The sequence below is a fragment of the Parasteatoda tepidariorum genome, chromosome 10 (assembly GCF_982258835.1).
Source record: "Parasteatoda tepidariorum strain Cologne lab strain chromosome 10, Ptep-v5.0, whole genome shotgun sequence".
NCBI classification, from domain to species: Eukaryota; Metazoa; Arthropoda; class Arachnida; order Araneae; family Theridiidae; genus Parasteatoda; species Parasteatoda tepidariorum.
Window position 1 is genome coordinate 8,817,288 of NC_141764.1, and position 25,146 is coordinate 8,842,433.

Sequence of the window (25,146 nt, forward strand, 5' to 3'; positions counted from 1 at the left end):
TTTTTTCACAGCAAACTTTTCTTCCTTACAGTTTCTGGTTGATTTTCTTTCAGATATAGAAAGTAAAGAGCCTAATTTTCGTTCTATTCTACTATCTAAGAAATAAAATACTGTTCAAAAAAAAAAAAAGTTGTCTGCTGTCTATGGAAGAGATGAAATGGATACAATACAAAAACTGGCTTGCAAACTTTATTTGGCAATATTTTGATTAAGATGCAAAACACCAGTTTAAACTACCGAGGTCCATTTGAGTATTCATCAGATTAATCTGATAAAGCCACAATAAACACTTTCATTTATTAATCTGGTTAGAATCAATTAGAGATTGCAGAGACATTAAATTTATCGAATTCAAACATTCAGAATCATTTGAAAAGTTTAATATCAAAGCTCGTCATGATCTGTGATTTTCGTTTCTCTAACATCAAAGAAAATTACCACTATTTAAGCGTATTACCAACGCATGAGAAATTGGTTGTCTTCAAATATGTCCCGATGTGCGATTGCGAAAAAGCAATTTCAAAACACACACACACAATTAGGTTATGAAATCTAAAATTAGTTTATGAAATTTTATTATGTTTAAGTAAACTAATTTTTATTCCAAGAAGTTGTCATTTATGCAACTAACTTAAAAATATCTTTAATATTACGGACTTTAAAATATCTTTACTCCCTTTAAAATATGTAATATTTTTCCTAATTAAATTGATATTTGTAATCTACTAAACTACTTTAATTAGAAATGGACCATTTTTTAACATTTCAAAGTATGCAACAATAACTCTTACTTAAATCTATTAAGAAATACGCTGTGTCGGCTAATATTTACTAAAGAAGACATTCCTATAAATCCAAGTTTTTTTTTAAATGTCTGCAATACTTACAACTAATTAACCTACAAATACTTAATTTTAAAAAAAAAGTTCAAAGTTTTCTACAAGATAATTAATACAGTTTATCAAAATATTGTAGTGCAGGAAAATCCCAAATTACAGAATATACAATAAGATAATAAAATATATAGAACTGAATTTGAACAAAAAGAAAAAATGGAAAGATTATTGGTGTAAATGTAACTCACGTAATATAATTATATATAATATTATAATTATATGTAAGTATAGGAGATCATAGATGTGTCGAATAAGGCGAATATAAATTCTAGTCTTCGGCAATGTTTTCAAAACAAAGTGAAGTATTTATACCAAAAGGTTGCCACATTTAACGCGACAAAAGGTCGCCATAAGTTGGCTATATTGGCATAAAAATTTATATCACTACATATAATCTCAAACAAAGTATCCGATGTGATGTCTCAGCGGCTTAAGATAAAGATTGGCATCTGCAGTGCCTGTGGTCCTGGGTTCGAAATCAGCTGCAGTCATTTGAGAATCATTACGTAAAAAGTTCCCCTTTGCCTTTAGCTATTTTATTTGCTCTTAAGATCATTTATTTAAATTTAAAAATAAAACTTTCAGTGTCATTAAATTGCACATTCAAAAGGCAATAAATTTATAATATCAAAAATATTATTACTAACAACTTGAATTGAATTTGTAAATATACAGGATTCATATAGTTCTTAGAAAATTTAAAAAGTGTTGTCAATGAATTGCTAAAAAACTTATAAATTTCGTTTTATTATTTTTCAATCTAAAACTAAAGTGTTTCCATATCTGATGTTGAGGATTACTTATCAGCAAAATATTACTAATTTTTTTATAAAGAAGAGAAAAAGAAATTTATTTTATTTCTAAAGATTACTAATTAGGACGAAGAATAATAAAAAATATAAGCTAACACTTTTTTTGATACTACGTATTATTTTTCCGTCAGTTTTGTATTTCATTTTATTGATCATTTATGTAAATAATGTGCAGTGGAAGGGGAAGTTTGGAACTGTTAGTTAAAATTGTTTGCGAGGTGGACATAGTGAAGTCCCGGTTATAGTGAACCGAAATTTCGGTCCCTTGAAAGTTCACTATAGCGGGGTTTGATTGAATATCTCATTTTCAGGCAATAATTGAATCCTTGAGTTCAAAACTCGGTCATCTCCAACAAAACTAATTTCACAGGAAAGACAAAAAACTGAAAAGTTATGTATAAGGTTGATATATCGAGTTTTTTTACTGCACAAAATTTACTATACCAAGTAGACATGATTTTTTTATATTCTAGCTATATTTCTACGTTAGCTTAACCTAATACGAGAATCACAATTTTGAAACAATGACTAGTTTTTGGACTTATCGGTTCAATTAAGGATTTTTGCAAAAATGTTTAATTGTAATGAGTAAGGCCCGGATTTTGATGACATTTGCATTTTTTTGCATTTTTTGCATTTTTGGACATTTTTTGTCTTTTAGAGCATTTTTTTAGATTTATAGGGCATTTTTCTTTAAATTTTGGGGCGTATTTTGCATTTTAATGCATTTTTTAAAGTTTTCGGTTAAATTTTTCCAATTTTTATAATTTTTTATCAATTTTCATTATTACACTGGCTTCCAAACAATGAAGAAAATCTATAGGATATTAACAGGTGAGGCAAAATCTTTTCAAATTGAAGAAGAATTGTCAGTAAGTGAGACCGTCTTTTTCAAGTACACACCTATAACATCAGTAGACGTTGAAAGAAGCTTCTGCAGGAATGAAAATTTACTTTCAGACAAGAGACGCTCGTTTACATTTCAAATTATCAACAAAAAAATTAATAATCCAATGTAATTCTGATATTTAGTAATATTATGAGATGGGAGTTGTTATATCCCTCAAAGTTTCTCTACAAAAGAAAAATATTTTAGTGTCAATATATTTTCCTTTTTTTTGTTATTTTAGGATATAAAACATATTTTTCAAACTTTAATGAACGTAGAACAAGTATTGCATTGCTTTATATTTTTTAAATGGCTCATAATAATTTCAAAGAGCAAAACATTTTTTAATTCAATATTTTTACTTTATTTAAGGCATTTTTTGCGCAATTTTTGCATTTTTAAGGGCATTTTTTGCCATTTTTAAGGGCATTTTTTGCCATTTTTAAGGGCATTAGTTGAGATTTTTTAGGTCATCAAAATCCGGGCTCTAGTAATGAGTAAATTTTTTAGCCATTTTAAACCATGCAATAAAAAACAAGGAAATGTGAACGACAATAGAGAAGAAAATTGTAAATAATAAAATTTCTGTTTCTTTTTTATTTACAGACATGGAACAAAACATGATGACAACTTTTAATTAACCAAACATCAATGCAATTTTCAGTCGAGCTATCCATTACTTCTTTTTCATTTGAAATTACCAATTGCTAGAATATTGTATTTTGTGTTTTCACTGTAGTAGGAAAAGTTGGAAAAAGTGCATTTATTGTTCAGTGGTTTCCAACTGGTGGGCCGGGGCTGCATCCGGCCCGTCATGCCTTTTTTGTGGCCCGCGAACTAAACTATATTAGTAGTCATTTTTTTGCGGACAATTTTCGTAAAAAATCTATATAGGTTGAAATACTTTTCTCGTTAATAAAAACCTAATTTCTTCGTCTCTGTGAAATTTATCATACCAAAGGTGCAAAAAAAATTATTTCTGATCCAAGAAAATATATATTCAAATACAAAAATAATCGTGTATGTTGCTCTTTTTTTATTTCATTTTTTTTTTTTTTTTTTTTTTTTTGTATTTTGTGAATATAATTTAGCATGTGTGTATCAGAAATTTTCTCGAAGAAATTCTCCGATTTAACTTTTCGAAATCACTTATTTTGGATGAAATTATATACATTTGTAAATTTAAAATTCAAAATGTAAATATCTATTCTCTGGTGGTTGCTGCAGACAAACCTCAATTTTGTCATTGAACATTTTGTGTGCTACTATGTAAGTTTTAATACCAACCTTTTTAAAGTTTTATATCTTAACAATTAGATATCTGTTGCACATTTACGTGGGTGCACATGCAATTAAATATTTTTTTAAAATCTACTGCTTATTTTAATTTGTAATTCAATACTTTTGTTTTGTATAACTTGGTAAAAATATGACAGTAACATTTAATGTTTCTTCAAACATAAAAGAGTCCAAGATAAAATTCTGATAAAGTTGCTGCCCGCCATTTGATTTGTGTTTTTAATTGTGGCCCCCGGCCTCATGTAAGTTGGAAACCCCTGTTCTAGAATAACCTTTTATCCCCAACCTTTTTCTCACAGCGGAGCGGCAACGTTTTATAATTTTACCACGGTCCACTGAAGAGGGACGTTGAATGTTTACATTTTAGGTAGTCTTGGTTTAATAATTTTAAATAATGTATTGTATTTAAACATGGCTTCAAACTAAATTACAATTACATTTGTGGTACAGCGTTAGGTTAGGTCTCTCAACACCCGGTTAACTTCTCATCCATGGAAAGTCGTACAAACCCGAGAGAAACACAATAAATAAAATGAAAATAATTCCTATGACGACCCGGTACCATTTGATCCAGGAACGGGAAACGCTCCTTGACCCGAAAATTGGAGACTGCTGGTCTAGAGCAGCAGTTCTCAACTGGTGTTCCGCGGAGATGTTGAAGGGGTTCCATGAATTAGTACTTTATTATAAACAAGTGAAGTATATTATGATCCAACCTATAATTCATTATTTATTTAATCTTTCGGTATGCCTTTATGAAATCAAGTACAGTATCAAGTACTATAGCAATGAAATTGAAATGCCATTTCTGAAGAGAAAATATGATAACAATATATTGAACAAATTATAAAACGGACAAAAATTAATAAAATATAGCATTAGTATTTTTTATCACACCTTTCAAATCAAAATAAAATATTTAAAAAAGAAAATTGTTTTCCTCATAACCGTTGCTAACATCTTTTAAGTATAAATTTCAAAGTAAGGTCGGCTTTCTTTATTCATTTTTAGCTCATGTATTTACAACAAAAACAAATTCATAACTGTACTAGATATATAACAAGGACTGCAAATTTATGGGTCTGATATAAAATCTAATTTAAGATTCTTAATGATAAAAAAACAATGAAATATATCTTCATACCTCTGATACAAGAAACAAATAAAATAAAATAAAAATATGACCACCGAAGCCGTCGTCTTCAAGGGGTACCGGTCCCGGTACCCCTTGAAGACGTCGGCTTCGGTGGTCATATTTTTATTTTATTTTATTTGTTTCTTGTATTGATACTTTTTTCTGAAATTTCTGCTGCTTCTTAGCGCGTTTTTTTCAAAGAAGTTTTATCCTTTTGATCTTAATTATTTGTGTTTTCTTTCAGTATTCATACCTCTGATTAACTATTTTAAAAATAGCATTTTTCTTTAAGTTATGACGTTAACAATTTCTTTTATAAACTTTATTTATAAAGTTAGGTTTCCGCCACTAGAAGGTTGACTATTTGAAGTTTCGTAGTCAAACAATTGGGAACTGCTGGTCTACACAATTTTTCTATTTCTTTTTTTTTAAAATACATGTTATGAACTGTTTTATTTTAATCAATTTGACATCAAACAGAAGATCATATTCAAAAAAACTTCCAAAATTGCAGCAAAAGTACTGAAATGAAGATATCATTGAAAACAGAAAATAACACACCTATTTTTTTTTAATTGGAATTGTCCAAAAACTCACGGTTTTTGTTTCAAGTTATTTTTAAGATGAAATAAATAAATTTAAATCTGCTAGTAAATTAAAACTGTTAAATAATTACTTTAAAATACAGCTACTTCAAAACTGTTTTTCTAAATTGAAATTTTTTCTCCTGGCACACAAGATTACTTGATTTCTAATAATTATATAACATTAAACCTTGGTAATTTGTTTGAGCATATAATGTTGTTCATGGCATGAGACATGGACTTTAACAAAAAGGGAAGAGAAGTTATTAGCAACCTTCGAAAGGAAGGTCCTACGAACCATCTTTGGCGTTATCCTCAATAACAACAACTGGAGGAAAAGATATAATTTTGAAATATATAAGATCTTTAATAGTGATGATATCATTAAATCTATTACACTAAGTAGAATGAGATGGGCCAGGCGTATAGTGAGAATGAGCCCAGAACGAACAGCATTAAGAGTCTTTAATGCAACCCCCTCCAAATAATAGGCCAAGAGGAAGGCCCAAAAAGACATGGAATGACTGTGTGGATGAGGATTTTGCCATCCTAAAAGTAAAGAACTGGAAATCAATTGCTGGGAGAAGGGCAGAATGGGGAAAGCTTCTGAGGATAAGGCCCAGGCTCACAAAGGGCTGTCGTGCCAATGCTGATGATGATGAAATGTTGTTTAAGTTTGATTAGCTTTTGAATATTGGTATACATATTTTTTGGAAGAAATATTTTTTTATAAACATTTAAAACATAAAGTTTTTTTTTTAATTTAAAAAAAATTAATTTTCAATTTTTCTTGAGCTAGGAAACTTTTGAAAAGAGCATGTTTGAATACCTAATAATTTATTTCAAAGCATATGATTTTTATGAGTTTAATCGCTCTTGCAATACGTCATGGCATTTTTTTTTTCCTCAAATTTTAGCTCCAAAGATAATTAAATAAGAAAAATTTGCAAATCGAAATACTTGCATTTAAGTAATGTATATGCTTTTTTTAAAACTGCTGTAAAAAATTACGACTTCTTAGTGAAATTTTAGATAAAAAGCAGGAAAAAAAAAAGTTCTACAATGATCACCCTGTTGAAAAATGATATAGAATATTTTTCCTTGTCCTTGACTATGACTTCGACTTACCGGTATCGGTCGAGATGGGAAATTAAAACACAAATTTATAAGGGTAGTACGATTTTTTTATATCAATTGCCGTTTTAAGTTATAAAAGCGTTGTTACATTAGAGTTCAATAAATTTTTTTCTTAAATTTTCATAATGTGCAAAAAAAGAAATGATTTTGAAAGAGTCGTGTTTTTGAAATTTGATACCTCAGGAAGTACACAATCAGTTTCTCTAAAATTTTATATTTTGCAATTTAAAATTTTATTTTTAAAATGATGCAAAAAACTTTATACATTAAAAAGTTTAAAAAGTTTTTCGACTCTTATTAAATACAATAAAAATAATGAATATTTATTAAAGTTTTTTTTAGCGCATGGAATTATATTTGGGTAAAAGAGTTTTATAATTATGTGCAAAAGTTTTTCAATTTGCAAAAAAAAAATTTAAAAAAAACTCGAGATATGGCGAAATACGCAAAAAGTAAAATTTACCTTAAGGCGTCTAAACTTTGGATCATTCTCCTGATCAAACTATGGGTACCATATTTCCCAGATGGCAGCTACCCCTTATATTCGAACTTTAATATATCGACCCCCTGATTTCGAACTTTAATATATCGACTTCACTAATTAACCATCATATTTGAAGTCTCCTTTTCGAACCTTTAAGATTGAGTCCTAGAACGTGAAGATCAGATCATTAAATCTAAAGTTATTCAGGGTGTTCCGTTTTTTTTATTTTTCACTCGGTGCAATAGATATTTTATCTTATAGCCGTCGTTGAACAGCGGACTCAATTTTTTGTGTTTACGACTACTAATGTTCAATTCCGTAATTTTATAATTTTGAACCCAATCCAGAAGACAAGGAAACTTCTGGATCAAATATTGAGAGAAATTTGCATCTTGGAGGACTTTTTAATAGAACTAACCAGCATTTGCATCACATGGAGAAGAAAACCACGAAAGCATTTCACGGTTATCCTAACTGTAACCCATGATGGGTCTACCTCTGAAGATATTTTACGTCATCACTGTTGTCGGTGATTGACTATCAGACTAGTCTTGTATTTTCGGTTATTATTCAATCTATGTAATTAACACAACTGGGTGGTTGGGTCGTATCGAAGTCCCTTGGGTTGGAATCTCTAATCTAATCTTTATCTCTGAAACAAAAGTATTTGTTTTCTGACCCAGATTTCGAGCATAATGCAAATAAAATTATTTTTTTTGAAAACATTGTAAAGATCTCAATGTATTTGCAGTAAAGTTAACATATTTAAATACTGCTATACAAATAAGAATTTACTAGAAATATAATACATTGTGGTAGGATGAGAATAAGAGCATGTGAGCTGATTACATTCTGTACCAAACTAATCTTTGAATTTTCAAAAAGGCCGTTAAATTTTCATTTTTTTAGAATGGCATGCTACGTATTTAAGTTCGGAAAGTTATGCAGAAAGTTCTAATCAATGGAGAAAGAAACCTGCTTATTAGATGACCGTTCCAGTAATAGGTAAATTCTACTTAAATTGTACTCAATACCTTAAAGTGTATCTTAATAGTATACAGTGTGATTCTAAAAAGATGGACAAAATTTTAGGAAGTGATAGTACACACCCAAGCAAACAATTTTTATCAAAAAATGCGTGGTCAAAAACAAAACGTAAAGGTGCTGGCTTATTTGGAAAGTTGTTTGATGCAAACGTGAAAGCTCCATTCTTGTTGCGAGTTACTGCGCTGCGTTACTTGTCGTCAAGCTTTCGGCCGCTGCAGGGAAAGTTCGTGATATGCCAGGTGTGTTTCAGAATGTTCGCCGTTGTACTGCGTGCATAGCCGCTGTCGCCACTGTTTTGAACACTTACTGTAATCACATGCCATTAAATTTGCTTTTATAACTTAACGTCATCGTTCTTTGTGCCTCACACAAGAACATAAACTTTGACACCCTCTGGCGGTTTTGCGTTTTGTTTTCGACCATGCATTCTTTGATAAAAATTGTTTGCTTGGTGTGTGCTATCACTTCCTAAAATTTTGCCCATCTTTTTAGAATCACCCTGTGTATAAGTTTAATTTGAGTTCAAAGAACTAAGTTTTAAAAGGCCATTATAGTTTGAAAATACGTTAGTTTATTGTGGAAAAATTTTAGTTGAACTTTCAATAATTCCCTTAAATTCTATTTTACAAGAGTGCAAAAACACTGCCGATGAAATCCTAAATTATAAATTTATAAAAAGATTGAACATTGCGGAGAACTATGTCTGGATTAATTAAAAGTATTTCCTTGTCAGGAATAAGAAAACAAAATTATGAAACATATATTTCAAGCACAGATATTATAGACAAAATAAGCTATCAAATATACACAATAAAAAGAATATGCCGATAAATTTAAAATAAGCAGCTTGAAAATAAACAGATTTAATTCGGAATAATTTTTGCGCAATTACTCAAAACATTTTACAAGCTCTTATTACAAATAAAATCTAAATTGATACGGAATTTTACACAATATTTTTACAATACTGAAATTTACTGAAGTCTACGCATTTATCTTAGCAGGTATGAACCGGAAGTTTAGTCATTGCAATAATTGAGAGTCGTAGACGGCCGTTCTGCTTCCTTTTACTGTTTCACACTCTTTCAGCAGTTTCGGAGCTTCTCGATTCTTTCATGAAAGCTTCTGAGGTAGATATCCTCGTACTCTGTAGAAAGCTTCTGCTAAATCTCAGTAGCATTAGTTACAGTAGACAACATGCGAATATGAGCAGTTTTCAATTAATATTGCTTTCATATTTAATATTAAATATTTGCTACTGTTAAAAACATTTAATAGGCTCTATGCTTTTACGCTAAATTTTTAACTGATTTCATTAGTAGGATGTTAAATTTTCTAATTTGGAATTTATATTTCAAAAATTTTAACTTCAGGATAAAGCACTTTAAAACTAAAATACCAAATTACTAACAAATGTCAAATTTTATTCAGTCTGAGCCCGTGTAAATGCTTTGTATTTAACAATTTACTCATGCATAAGAGTTATTTTAAAACACAGTAATCGTTGGCATAGTAATTAAGCTTTATTTAAAATAAAGTTGTCTAGCATTCAAATTTAACTTTTTATAATTAAAATTTAATTTCTGCAACCTGTAAAATTGCTTCAAAGCTTTATAGTTGATCCATTTGTCGTGAAAATTTAAGTCATATCCATTCACTCAGACTTTTGTTTCTATGCTTTTTATGCATCATATTACTGAATTGGCAATTTTAAAATAAACTATGCATTCATCCCCTCTTGTAAGAGACCAGATGCAAAAAACTTTAACACTGCTGGTTAAAATCAAGGTGTTTTTTACAAAGCATGTAAACAAAGATATTTTAAGTAATCAAGCTAATTAATTTTTAAAGAATATTCATAATAGTAACAAACTTAACTGCTTTTCGAGATGGTAGTTAAGATTTTCACCTGGAAATTTGCAAAGGATATAAATTGTAATAGAAATAGTTATTTTCCGGATCATATGCTGTAACAGTTTGTTTTAAGTAAATATTTAAACCATCTCTTGTACAAATACATTGTTTTATTAAATGTAAACTCATGTAATATCTTGAATAAATTTGTAATTTTGAAGTTATTTTTAGTGTTATTGCTCAATATTAATTCTATATAATATATTTAGATTTTTGAAGGCCGTTCAAATATTATAATAGCCAGTTTTTGGAAAATTTGCACTCGCCCCTCTTGTTAGCAATTGCACTTCCATCTCTTGTGTAAGAAAGTTTAATTGTTTTTTCACTAACTTGACACTAAAATAATAGAGTGAGAAATCGGCTTCAAATTAAAATGATGCAAGTTAGCAAAACTAAAGTGCTCAATTTTATAAAATTTCTTGTTTAATATTCTTTAGGAATCTTGTGTTTACTTTCAGTGGTTAATTCTTGACCTCTGAAGAAAAGAAATTTAGTCCAATTCTTTATTTCTTAACTTTGCACTTGGAAAACTTTATTTCAAATATTTTTTTTTCATTTTAGAAGTTTTGAAAATGTGATTTTAATATTATACTTAAGCATTGCTCATACTCTTCACCCTTGTGGGCAAAATAATCTCAAATTCCTCTCAGTTTTGCTTTTGTAATATTTGAACGACCCCTTATGAATTCGAATAGTAAATAAAATTCTACAATTGAGCTGCTCTTTAAATGCAGCCTTCCTGAAAGACAAATTTCGCACTAGATGTTTATGTTTTCAAGCACATACTGATAGAATTCGTTTGGCGTGCTTTTTATAGAATTTTCGCCAATAAATTCTGCCTTCAATTTATATCGGATACTTATTTTAATGCATATTAATCCAAATTACGGAAATATTGACAAATGTGAAAATAAATTAGTTAAATTTGAAAAATATATCTATACTGATATTTTTAAAGTACAGCTTGATAAACATAGGTGCATCAAATACGAGAATATCACCTACAATGATATTGAATACGAAAAAGTCACTATCATTATTTGTAACAATAATTATCCATTGTTAGGAGATTTAAATGTCAAAGATGATCTCTATATATATTTCTCTTACACGGCGACAAAAAAAGCCTCATTACAACTCCCCGAATGGCAACGCTATAAAATCGACCAATGATTGCCGCTAAAAATGTCACACGCCAAATCTAGCTGTGGTGGCTCAACATATGGCGCTTTTAAAAACGGAAACTGAAATAACCAGAGAGAGCATTCTCACCAAGTGTGATCTGGTGATGACAACCTAACCAATATGGAAATGAATGGGGGAAAACTGGATCCTACCAAGTGATTTTCCGGCCAATAAACATGCACCGACAACAATGGAAAACGGTGTCAGACCATTATGACTTTATGTTATATAGAGAAACGTTTTCCTATAATACTAATTTATTTTTTTTTAAAAAAATTATCATAGGAATGGTATTATAGTATGGTTTGAGAAGATTGCGTAGCAATTTTCGGGGGTTAGCGAGCATTAGCAAGCAGGGGGCGCAGCTCACTAGTATCTTAAATTATTGAATACGATATTGTGAGTCTTTAGGAATTATACTTGTTGCAATGAAAATATCGACCGATGCAAAACTATGAATTAAATTGGACAAATTGGTTTTCTTTGACATTTCACCATGATATTCATATCCAATCGGTAAGAGGAATTTATGTTCGTGTTGGTTGATGAATCTGAAAAGCTGTCACTAACATACTAATAAATACTCTAAACTAATAAATATTACGTATAACTAATAAATACTCTAAAATGTTTTAAACTGGTTTATAATAGTTCAAACTTTTTGGTGTGTTAGTGTAATAAAAACGCTAAAAGTTACGATTCACATAACAGGAAATGAGTTTTTTCTTACATGTGCAAGGGGTTGAGCTAAGTTTCGAAATAAAATAGGGGCATGCGGGAATATCAAGAGATTGGCAGAGAATACTTTCCTGCCTCAAGTCCCTGTTTCGCAACTGCCTTAGACACAATATAGTTATTTGTAGACACAACGTAAAACTTGGAATAACTATCCAATGTGCTGATAGGAGTTGGTTGATGGTAGGTAAACAGAAAATTATATCTTGGATACATACTTTTTCTCTTATTAGAAGCTGAGAGGCAAAAATAAAAATCAGTGTTTCTTTAGAGAGACAAATCACAAAAATACTCTTACAACTTTAGAAAGAAAAATCTTGAAATGGTTCTCATGTGACTTAAAAGGGATCAAAAATTCAACAATTTCTCAGGGATTGTAGTCCCAGTTAAGTATATTTGCGACTGACAAAAGTCACAATAAATAGTCATGGAGACTGCTGCGACCTTCTTTACTTTTTATGACGCCACTTTGACAGTCAGTGCTATATGGGTAAAGAAGCGGGCTTATGCGCTAATTGACTTGATAAGTATTCTGATCAGCTTGCTTTTAAAAAAAGGTGCAGAGTCTTTATTTTTTTATGTGATTTACTCTTCACTGTATCTCTAAAATACATTAAAAACTGGATTTAAAATCTCTGAAAACATTGTAGGTCGAAATTGGACTTTCTAAATCCGTTACCACCCAATAGGGTTAGGTTTCAACAAGGCAACATGAATAGAATCATGACTCGACTTGATTAAAGTTACGAAAACTATCTATTAATTTTGCTTTATTTGAATTCAACATGTTTTTAAGATCATTGGTGGCAGTTATTGAAGTATGTCTTAAAAAAAAAGTTTTTTGAATATTAAATATTGTTTGAATTGAAATTGAATAAATGTTGTCGGCCAAAGCATTTGAAATTCTATAATATTGTTCTATGCAACGTAGTGAAAGATTAAGAACTACAAAAAATACAAATTAACCAATTTGGAAAATCGTAATAACTTTTATTTTAAATTATTTTTATTGAAATTGTGCGAAATTGAAATCTTATCCCTCTTAATATTCGAAAATAATGCTTTTAATCGAATTTACAGAAGCCATGTGTAAAATACGTTATGAACTTGAACCAGTCAACATACTCTTATGGTTTTTCCTGAAGATTTTATACTGGCATTCAAAAATATAGCAAAACATTTGCTTTTCTATCTCATTCATACATATATATATATTTAATTTGAAATGGTTTAAATCAGTGTTTCCCAACGTGGGGCCCACGCTCCATTGGGGGGCAATTCGAAAATAGACTCGACAAGAGTTTAACCCTTTTGCTCTGGGCCATTTAAATGCAATGCTAAATTTCGACGCCAAAATTGAAAGAGAAAAGCAAATTCTTAAATAATTGCTTCCAATAAATGTTATAAATTCGTTTGACGAGACCAAATTATCAACTGGGTATTTGACGTCGTCTAGTTAACCTCCCTGCGGCAGACGGCAGACTCCGCGTGGACCCCCAGACGCTTTAAAATCTCGCTAAACAATACAGTTTTTCGCATCTGAAGAATAGACGGAATTAGAGAGGAATTGAAAAACAACTTGTTGAAAAGCTGAAAACAAGAAAATTCTCAGTGCAAATAGATGAATCAACTTTGATAGACAGTGTGGCAGTATTGATAACTTAAGTAAGATATATTGATAAAGGGCATTTTGCTGAAGAAAAGTTGTTCTGTAAAAGATTAGAAAGCAGCCCTACCTCCAAAGATATATATAATAAGCTTAAAAACTACTTAGATGTCAATAATATACCAATGAAAAATATAACATATTAAGCTGCGGACCAGGGCTCGAAGAAACTCAAAAATTTTATCCGTCCCCGAGGACGGCTTGTCCAACAATGTACCCGTTCTCCTTTGAAACTAACCCGTAGCTTCTAAATAAATAAAAATTTAATTTTCTCTTATTTATTGCAAACATTTATATAAATTGCACACTGAATTAGTAGTTACTAGGATTACATTATACAGCAATAAAAGAAATACTAGGTTACTAATAGGAACCTAGTATTTCTTTTATGAAATAATTTATTTCTTTTATGAAATAATTTAAATGACATAGGTCAAGTTATCTAGAATGTCGATTTATTCCAGGGTACTGCGTTTTTCAAATGAATCAAATATGACGTTTGCCAGTTCCCCAATCAGTCAATGATTTACAGGCTTCTGCACAGAAATATGAAATGGGTTTTCCCTAAATGGTAGATTTTATAATTACGTTTAACGCTTCTTGTTTAAGACCAGTACGTAATGTGTTTTTTTGGAAGTTCATTGCTGAAAAGCCCCTTTCAACCACTGAGACCAGACAGAGAGAACATCAATTCCACCATGCGCAGTATGTTGCTGTATTGTGGGTCATTTTAGAAGTGAGGAGCTACTAGACTCTTGTAAGATAACAAAAACTGAAAATGCATCACGAACATTAACGGGAAAATGGCCGTTCGCTCGGACGTCGGATTCGAGAAATTCGTTGTCCGCGGGGAATTTTTGACTGCCGAGGACGGGCGGGCGGGTGGTTTTTCGAGCCCTGCAGCAGACGGTGCTCCTAATATGATGGGCAAGAAAAATGGTTGCTTAAAATTGATGAAAGATGATAATCCAGAAATGATTCTTGTGCTTTGTGTTATTCATAGGGAAAACTTGGTGGCTAAAAACATCTCGCCTGTTCAGAATAAAGTACTACATTCAGTAATAAAATAAAGTATATCAATGCTATTAAAGCTATTGCCAAATGTGAGCTTCTCTTTAAGCTATTTTGTGAAGAACAAAATGCAGATCATGTGAGACTTTTACCTCACACCGAAGTAAGATTGCTCTCTGAAGGGAACTGCTTGAAAAGATTTATGGAACTGTTTGATATTCTTAGTGATTTTTTAAGTGACAAACCTGAAATGAAGTAGTCGATGGTGAAGCATTTGTGAGCTATTTTGCAAATATCTTTGAAAAACTAAATATATTAAATAGGCAACTTCAAGGAACAAATAAAACTCTTGTTGATGCAAACGCGAAGATATTTGGTTTCATTACCCTTATTGAGTTACGTCAGAAATATATTAACAACAAAAACTTTGAATAGTTTCATTGGCTGCAAAAATGTGAAGTAAATGATACCTCTTTACTTGTTATTGTCGGTCAATTGAAAATTCTATCGACTGATTTAAAAGAAAGATTTTCCGATTTAAAATAAATTGATTTTCCAACATGTATGATACACCCAATGTTAGTGGATTTGTCTGATATATCAAATATGCAGTATCAAAAAGAACTCGCTGAAATGCAAAATGATGAGTCAGTTAAAACTTTATTTAATATAAAAGGAGTGATGGCATGGCTTTGCGAGGAAACAGAAATCAAATACCCAAATTCACCCAAATGTGCAAGAAAACTATTGTTACCGCTACCATCTTCATATTTAGCTGAATGTGGATTAAGTGTTGTAAATTGTAAATGATATACTTGTAAAAAAAGAAATCGTATGGATATAACACAACGGAGAGACTTTAGACTGAAGCTAACCAATTGGAACCTAAAGTAAAATCTCTGTGTATCAAGCGCAAGGATCTCACTAAATTAAAATATTAAATTATTATAGAAAAATTTTATTAAAATTATTTCGCATTTGAATTTCAGCTTTTTATTATATGTTTTGAAAATTTACCTACTGTGTTTCGTTAGCAATTTCCTAGTGATTTCTTCTTAAACCTATCATTTAAGTTTCTTAAGTGAACAATTCAATTTTTTAATATTAAAGATTATGTATGTGTTACATGGGGGGGCATAAGAATTTTAGAAAGGCTTAGGTGTGGCATAGCAAAAAAAAAAGGTTGGGAAACACTGGTTTAAATGATCATGATAATAGATTAAGTCCGCTTAAGCAACGGCAAATTATAAAATTATTTTTGTATCCTATGGAATTTTTATATTACCACTTGGAAAAGAGCATTTTTGGGAAGACCAAAAGTTGGCTGATATATTTTCGCTTTAGAGAATTTAATAAAAACTTCTCTGTTTTAATTTTGCCAGTAATTAAACAATAATTATTATAAAAACTGGAATATAATATTTTACTGAAGTCCCGTAGTGGTGTTGAATTAGATCCACAGTAAATTGAATATCACAGTCGTGACAGAGTAAAGACAGGGTTTCTAGTTAAATACCGACGAAAAGTATCACTTGGCTGCGGTGGTCAGTAAGTGGGTGAGTTCAGCTTGCCCAGGAACTGAGGATGCACGGTATTGGTCCCCGTTAAACTGCTCTACAGAAAAGTGCTGAACTTCAAATTCAGGTAGTCGGGCCGCCAAAGGAGGGGGAAGCTATTCCCTCTTCTGAGGATCAAAATTGTGATGGCATGTGTCGGATCATCCTCAGGGACGATTCCCCGACCGGGACCAATAGCCCATTCTGCAGCCCTCATGCGACGCAAATAACGTGCCAACCATTTTTTACATAAAATTTGCTGTTGTTGTTGTTGTTAATTTACGTCGCACTAGAGCTGCACAATGGGCTATTGGCGACGGTCTGGGAAACATCCCGGAGGATGATCCGAAGACATGCCATCACAATTTTGATCCTCTGAGGAGGGGATGGCACCCCCGCTTCGGTAGCCCGACGACCTGCGCGCGAAGTCAAGCACTTTACGGTAGCACAGTTTAACGAGGACCCATACCGCACACCCTCGGTCCCTACGCAGACTGATCCAAGTGGTCACCCACCCACACACTGACCGCAGCCAGTGATGCTTGACTTCGGTGATCTGCTGGGAACCGTGTCTTAACGATCAGTCCACTGCGGGACACATAAAATTTGCAACTATCAATTTATTTTATACTTATCTTTATTATTTATTTTCAATCAAATCGTCTTGAGCCGCGATGGCTCAGGGGATAAAGGATTCGCCTTAGAATGAGGTGAACCGACTTCGAATCCCGGTAATAGTTGGTAGATACGAATTCCGCATCCGGCTTGCACTCGTAACAGGTGCTGACGTGAAATATCCGCAGTGGATCATAGGTTAGAGTCCCTTTTGCGTCAGCCTAACCGTGGGAGGTTCTCGTGATATTCCTCTCCATAAGACGCAAATGTAGGTTAGTTCCAGCAAAAAGTCCTCCACCATCCATCAAAAGGCAAATTTTTCCCAATTCTTGATTCAGGAGTTCCCTTGTCTTCTGGATTGGGTTCAAAATGACAAGGCTACGGAGTTGAACATTAGTAGTCGTGCACCCAAAAATTGGGTCGGCTGTTCAACAATGGTTATAAATAAAATAAAATAAAAGCCTCTAACCGACAAACTTTTCCCAGCTAAGTGTGCTAATTTTGAATGTCAGACTGCTAAAAATCAATTACTTATTTGGAAAAATAGTTAGGAATATTTTTTTTTTCATGAATAATGCGCGTTAGCTTAATTATTTCTATATATTTATGGAAAAAAATTGCTTATAGACACTTTTATACATAATTGAAGCTTTATAAAAAAATAAAAACCGAATTCATCACTTAAAACTATTAATACGATACAATTAAGCTTAGGTAATTCAATTTCAAAGGATACACTTTTTTACATAAGAACAACTGAAGCAAAACTATTTTAATAAATAGTTTCTAAAAGTTCATTAATTCACAACTCCTCAGCGATGCAAAACCATTCAAAATAATTGCTCGAAACATAACGATTCTTTCTAAATTGAATGAATATAAAAATAAATGGCTAGAAAAAGATTTTTATTAAAATGCGTTCAGAGTCCCTAGAAACCAAACATTCGAGATTACTTTCATCATTTCGAAACTACTGAAAGTAAAGCATCACTTTGGAATAAATTATAATAAATGGAACAGGACTATGTAGTAATAAGATAATACATAATAGTTTATTCTTTTTATTTTATCTTTAAATCTCAGTTAAAAAGGTTTTTCGTCCCGCGTAAGACACCGTTCCCACCACATCACCGAAGTCAAGCATCACTGGCTGCGGTCAGTGTGCGGGTGGGTGACCACTTGGATCAGCCTGCGTAGGGGCCGAGGGTGTGCGGTTAGGGTCCTCGTTAAACTGTTCTACCGTAAAGTGGTCGATTTCGGGTGCAGGTCGTCGGGCTACCGAAACGAGGGCGCCATCCCCTCTGCAGAGGATCAAAATTGTGATGGCATGTCTTCGGATCATCCTCAGGGATGTTTCCCAGACAGTCGCCAATAGCCCATTGTGCAGCTCTAGTGCGACGCAAATGAAAAACAACAACAACAACAAAAAGGTCCTTCCTGTTACAAGGATGAAAACTAGAGAATATTCTCATTCGCAAGATGCAAATGAGACGATTCACCTTCAAACCACAAAGCACTTCGTTCGAACCCCGTAGTGTATGAATTAATGACTCCGATGGTCGAACTATTGCAAACATTACCTACTGGACTAAGATTAAGAGCTTCACCATCCAAGGGATGTTGGCGAAATAATTTGCCGTGGATTCATCTGAGTTAAAAGCATTGATGCTCTAGCATTGAAGCCTAGCATTGAAACCTTGAGTAAGTTCAGATTTTCCTTTTTTTTTTTTAATAATTTAGCTACCCTGTAATGAAATAAGTGCCATATCAGATTGCTTGGACTGCTTTTAAATGTGATAATCTTGTTTTTTTTAAATAAAAAAAGGTTCTTTACAAGTGTTTAGAAGGTGTTCATAAAATAGGAATTCCTTACTCAAGATGGATGGTTTGTGCAAAGGTAGACCATAAGAAATATTTAGGGACAATGACTGATAGACCACAAGGTCTAATAGAGATTATTGGCGGAGCTTGCTGAGACAACCTTGTCTGTCGTGAATTAGTCTTTTCTGAGTATTGAAAGAATTCCTGGAGTTTTTTTTTTTTTTTTTTTTGGAGTTATTGAAATAATTCTGCTTAAATATGTGCAGCAAGATTTATTTTCTCATTTAAAAATGAGCTGAAAATTTGTGATTTGTTTATTTTATTCAGCTTATTTAGTATGTTACCCAATGTATCTCTTTTTTTTCATGAAATAAATGCTTAGAAAAACACTATTTGTTCTTTATTTTTTTAAAATTGTGTCATCAATTTTGCTGTCTAATTTTGTTTGTGTGTTCACATAATCAAATTGTAATTAATTTCTAAAAAACTAATATTTTGAATACATCATGTGGCAAGTATTTTCTTTAGAAGAGATTATAAACTATGCCTTTTGAACTACCATTTAATCTAAAATCTTTAACAGCCATATAAAAGTTTCATACATCAAGGGAAAAAAAAAGAGAAAGAGATTCTAAATTGGAAAAATAATCTTCATAATCAGGGCAAAGGTGGTGTATTCATAATTCTGAAGATCATTTAAATTCAAACATTGACATGTATTTAAAGTTAGTCTACAAAAGGTTCTATAATTGTCATTAAATAACCTTTTTAGGTAGTATTTATTTTGCAGAAAAAAATCTTTCATAAATTTTTCACATTTGATGTGTTTGACACAGCAAGTAACTCCATTTATTGGTAGCATTTAAATTAAATTTATGTAAATACTTTTTCATATATTATTAGTGGCCTATTCATAACCACACTCCCTTATTTTTTTATGCACATTAATTGCCATTTCAAAAGTGATATCTTGGCAAGAAACCAGACAGCGATGCAAAAATATACATTTTGTTACATTTATTTACTAAGCGTTTTTCGTCTTCAAGTATTTAAATGTGTATACAAAATAATCTGTTTGATCAAAATAGATTTTAAAACTAACAGTTTTAAATTTAGAAAACTGAATTTTAAATTGAAATCACAAAACAGCAGATTAAATTAGTCCAATTATAGATTCTTAAAGTCTATATGCATATACAGTGGGCCAAAAAACTACATTTTTGTAGTTAATTACTACTATTAGTGATTTCTTTCCTATCTTTAGAAGACAAACTTTGTTGGAAAATTTAATTCACATGTTGAAAATGGTTTTGAATAAGGAATTTAAAGAACTGAAATATTTATTCATGTTTACATGAGTGAATTTGTAATTCTAAACCATTTTTAGCAAATTATTTTTTTAACCTTCAGCTTTATGTTTTTCTTAGCAGTAAATATTTTAAAAACACTAGAAAATCAAAAATTATTTTGTTAGATGTTTAATGCTCTTTTATTTACTCTGAAAATTAAAGTGCATCAAAAATCACAGAGTATATATATTTATTCCTTTCTACTGAACTAACATCAATATTTCATAAGGGCACATTCATACTTGAAGGTGTGGTTGAAGTGACAAATTAGCTATTATTCATATAGGTTTGTTTAAATATTAGCACAGTATAATCCCGATATCTCAAAATTGAAGGGACACTAAAAATTTTGAGATAAGCTCATAACTAAATAAGTTCCAAAAAGTAGAAAAATATTTTCTAAAATATAACTCTAAAAAGTCATGAAACAAAATAATAACTGCTAATAAATATGTATGTAATGAATGATAGTTACCTATAAGTCTAAACGCAACAATGATAATTAGACAAAACTAATTGTGCATTAAATGAAAAAGATTTTTTATTTGTAAAAAAATTTGACATAATGAGGATTTGAGAAGAAACTTCAACATAGGAATTCAAATTAGCATTAGATGGATGTATAATGTCAAGGAGAAAAATATTTTTTGACATAACAAGGTTTTCGACGAATTGAGAGTATACTGTAATACACAATTCTCATTGCATCGATTGACGGGCCTAAAAACATCTGTACCAATCAGCAGATTTAGATGAAATGAAAAGCTTTCGGCAAGCAATTTATTGACTCTTGCATCCAGTGGTGTAGTTTTAATGTTTGTTTGTTTTTTTTGGGGGGGAGGGGGTTATTTCCTATCTTCTTTTGACACACACAGATATATATAAATGTCCATTATATTGAAATTAATAATGAAAACTTTTTTATATCAACATCTAACAGACCATGCCTTAGTTTGTTAATCAACCCATTAATCACTTTTCAATTTTGATGAAATTTCTACAAAAAAATCCCTGATTCTTTCAAAAGTGTTTTGACTTTTTTAAAACTATGTTAGTTGTAATACATACCATCACTTTTTTCTTTAAATTTATTGAAATTAATTATTTTTGGAACATATAAAATTAGTTATTGACCTACCAAATTTTCCATTATTGTGGCCAATTTCTCTAAAATTCTTTGCAGAATAGAATATAAAAATTTTGACCATTTATTTATATCTAAATTGTATAGTTTTTACTATACATTGTATATATATATACAATGAATACTCAAAATGCATATAATTTTCATATTTTTGAGCCTACTCTAAAATTCAGTACACATATTCTAAGACTTAAATTTATAAAAGTGAGTAATATTAAAGAAGTCTGTGATGGTGACAAGTTTTCTGCAAACAGTGTATACAATATGCATATTTGCCAATCAGAATCAAAAAAATTAGTTTAAACTTTGCTTCCCCACTAACATTAAAAATACACTATTCAAAAGAATTAAGAGAGCAAGTATATAAAATTAATATTTCATGTGCTCCTTTAATTTTTGTGAACAGTGTATTTGTCATAAGTCGATGCAAACTATTTTTTTTAGACCACTTTACTTTTTTTTAAAAAAAAGTGGCACATGACACTACAAATAAGTAGAAAAAAAGGAGCAAGTACATTAGTTTCAATGCTTGGTGACTACTACTATTAACTATTATACATGCACAGGAATTATAGGTTTTTTTTCCACATTACAGTAAAACCACGTAGGAAAAAAGTAGATTTATGTCAACCCTAGTAGAAAAAATTAAAAAACTCTTTAAAAAAGAAATATCAAATATTTAAACAGATTATAATTGCAGACTAAATGATAGAATTTATTTCTAACAATTCCTAAATAAGTGAAAACAAAAAAGAAAACAATTTGAAAAAAATAATCTCATGAATTTTAAAAATTCTGGTAAAGGAATATAAGAAACTATAATATATGTCTAAAACTATATAAACATGTAATATATAACTGTTAGAATATATTAAACTTTCATTATTACATTTAAATTAACAGAAAATAGTTATTTTAGATTTAAAGATATAATGAAAACATTTTAGATTATTGGAAATGTTTTCAGATTCAATAACTATCTTTATATTAATGAACAGAACATATTTTCATACAATGCTGAAACATGTAAAGAATTTTTCATTTAAAATTTTATCCCTACTTATATGTGATATTATAGGTAATTTTTAACCTGTTCATCACCTGTAATACATCACTGAACACAGATAACCAGCAACATGTGAAAATAAAAAAAAAATTTAAGGCTACAGAAAATTCCATCAAGTTAACTTGTAATTTAGCTTTGTAAAATGAGTTGCAAAGTATTCATACCACGATAAATGAAATAAAAATAGTTTTAGCAGATTCTGAGTTTTTGAAAAATTGTCTGTTACTTTAAAAGCATCTGAAGTAAGTGCTTAGTCAAAATATACCAGGTCTGACGAGATACTCTCATTTATTTACTTTTTTTCAAGAAGTTAATACACATCTTTACAATATTTAAAAAAAATGAATTTAATTTATTAAATAGATAAGAAAGTATAAAAAAATCAAAAGTTTAATATAATTAATATCAGAACATATTAGTAATAGACAAGATATCAAAATAAAAATTTTAAATGAAAATAATCAATTATTGAAAATTAAATATAATAACAATGAATTATATATAAAATTAAAATAACTCAGTAGCTTTTATCATCAAGTAAACTTTTTTTACATCAACTAAATTTCTGATAAATAATAATGATAAATTGAAGTACATATTTAATTCTTAATTAGAAAATATTCTTAATTGTTGAATATTTTTCCTTCCATGCATTTTTTAAGAGAAATGTCTCAGTTAACCAAAACAAAAATATATGATATAAATCAAATAGGTGGATTTTTTTTTTCATAAGAATTTTTTAAATCAACAATGCTACTCATAAGTCATGATCACTTTAAGAAGATAGAGATTTTATTTATTTACATTGCGGACAATTTTAAATACAATTACAAGACATAATGTAATTTATATTTTTATCCAACTTCTTCTGGGCTAGATTATTCTTTCAGGATGATACCACTACAATTCATTTATCACAAAAAGAACTAGGACAATTTATTACAGGTTTCCAGCCAACAATAGTTTTTATAAGTATTTCTTAGTATAAAACAGGAACCACATAGATCACCTAGAATAACACAAAAATAAAACATATTAAGATATACATAATCCCATATATTTGATAAGCAGATTAAAACTACTACTAATCAATAAACACTATCTAAATTACTTTGATTTAAATTGTTCGATTTTAAATATTACTGGAATTTTTTACAAATAAGTAAGCTGGATAAAAAAAAAAGCCTTTTAAGGAATGAGAAAATAGATATCTAGGTTTTTTAATTGGGAGGAGAATTTTTTTTAAATCATTCATATACTTCAATATCGCATTATTTATCCTCGAAGGGATAGCATAGAACAATTTTAAACTATACCTATATCTGATAATGAATATCATGAAATATTTAATAGCAATTAGTGTAAAGCAACTCGTAAAACTAAAATATTAAATAGAAAGATCTAAGGAATGTTCTATTTTTAAAAAAAAGAAATCGAACTAAAAAAGCGAAAAACATGTCATAAAATTCCAAACATTAACTCAATAAAATGATCAACATGCATTTCAATGTTTTTATATTTATTACAGAATTCCATACCTTTCAATTACACCATAAAATCCGTGAATAATTGCATAAAATCTGTGGCAAAACAAATAAGGAATATTAATTTTTTAAAAATATGAAACAAGTTCATCCGATTTTATGAATACAAGCATGTTTAGAAATGGCAGACAGCAGTCTGTTCGGAATCGTTCGTAAAATTCCACTACCGATTAAACTCGGAAGATTGCGCAATTTTTGAGGCCCTCACATCTCAGGATTACAAACACGTCCAATGTTGGCTTTAAATCAGTTTTGAAGGATTGTGTAAAAGTATTTTTTCCGCTTTCAGCTTACTAGTTTTCTATGACGTTTTTTCAGTTTTTTGTTTTTTTGATTTTGCTGGTGTTGTTGTTAATTTACGTCGCACTAGAGCTGCACAATGGGCTGTTGGCGGCGGTCTGGGAAACATCCCGGAGGATGATCCGAAGGCATCACAATTTTGATCCTCTGTGGAGGGGATGGCATCCCCGCTTCAGTAGCCCGACGACCTGCACGCGAAGTCGAGCACTTTACAGTAGCACAGTTTAACGAGGAGCAATACCGCACACCCTCGGTCCCTACGTAGTCTGATCCAAGTGGTCATCCACCCGCACACTGACCGTAGCCAGAGATGCTTGACTTCGGTGATCTGCTGGGAACCGTGTCTTAACGATCAGTCCACTGCGGGACTTGTTTTTTTGAATTCAAATTTTTATAACAGGTAAGATAACAGTGTGCGGCAGACTAAGCATCTAAAAAAAAGAGCAGAAATTAGAATAAATAATCTAATTCTAAGCGTAGAGTTAGCCGGTTTGAATCCCGCTTTTACCCTGGATTTATCTTCGCACTGTCCTTCTCAGTATTTTATTTTGTTACCGGCGTTGAACAGCCGACCCAATTTTAGGGTTTACGACTATTAATCTACAACTCCGTAGACTTGTAATTTTGAACCCAATCCAGAAGATAAGGGAACTCCTAGTTCTGGAATCGGGGAGAATTTTGCAGTCATGGAGGATTTTTTTGAAGCAAATAATCCGTATTTGCGTTACAAGGAAAGTGAAACCTTCCACGGTTAGCCTAACGTCTAGCGATTGTTCTAACTCAAGGCCCGTCTACCACTGAGGATATTTTTCGTTTGTACTGTGGTCGGTATGAGCTGGGTGCTGAGTTCGAATCGACCAGCTATCATTGGAATAGAACCCATGTCACCTTATTAAGAGGCAAGTGGCCTATCCCCTCAGCCACCCTTCCCTGTATTAAAGCAGTCGTTAAACAGCC

At 30.9% G+C, this 25,146-nt stretch overlaps 1 long non-coding RNA gene across 1 annotated transcript; it reads right to left on the reverse strand.

The window, feature by feature from the left end:
• Positions 1–23,115: 23,115 nt before the first annotated feature.
• LOC147802136 (uncharacterized) lies at positions 23,116–24,393 on the reverse strand. The gene is made up of 2 exons (XR_015429840.1): positions 23,884–24,393; positions 23,116–23,354 (listed from the first exon to the last, which is right to left on the reverse strand). It is a non-coding gene; the product is annotated as an uncharacterized LOC147802136 (long non-coding RNA).
• Between the last annotated feature and the right edge of the window lie 753 nt (positions 24,394–25,146).